This window comes from Microtus ochrogaster, chromosome 5 (assembly GCF_000317375.1).
Source record: "Microtus ochrogaster isolate Prairie Vole_2 chromosome 5, MicOch1.0, whole genome shotgun sequence".
NCBI lineage: Eukaryota > Metazoa > Chordata > Mammalia > Rodentia > Cricetidae > Microtus > Microtus ochrogaster.
This window is the reverse complement of record NC_022012.1, coordinates 62,082,036-62,082,707: the sequence shown is the minus strand read 5'-3', so window position 1 is coordinate 62,082,707 and position 672 is coordinate 62,082,036.

Genomic DNA, 672 nt, shown 5'->3' with positions numbered 1-672 from the left:
CCCCGCAGTGGAGGAGGATACCCAAACACACTCCTAATGTTGAATGCACAGGATGGCTCCTGACCTCTTCCCGAAGGAGGTTTTCAAAACCAAATGGCTGCCTCTGAGGTGGCCCCAAATGGCTCAGGACCGGGGATCTTTAGCCCAAACTGGGGAACGAAATGTCTTTCTTCCCCTCCAGGTTCACTTTCCGGACACGTCTGTCCCAGTGAGAGTCCGCCAGTTCCAGAATCCCAGATTGGTCAAGTGGTACAGAACAAAAGTTACAAAAAAACAACTCAGACAAGACAAAAGACAAAGAGCATCTCTTACCGGTAGATGCTAATGAAACTCCTGACTCTCGGTCTGGTGGGATCCCTGGTGTTTCCCGGCCACGGCACCAAATGTTGTGCCCAGATTACCACCCCCAGAGAGACCCCCAGAGACCAGAGAAGTCCAGACTGCAACAGCAAGGTTTATTGTTATTGTAATGCGAGCTAGCTCAGAACTCATCTCAAGCATTCCTCACAGTGAAGCAGGGAGGAGTTAGAGTCCCTCTGTGGGGTTAGCTATTTTTTTTTCAACATTATTTATTATATATACAATATTCTGCCTGTGCATATGCCTGAAGGCCAGAAGACGGCACCAGACCTCATTACAGATGGTTGTGAGCCACCATGTGGTTGCTGGGAA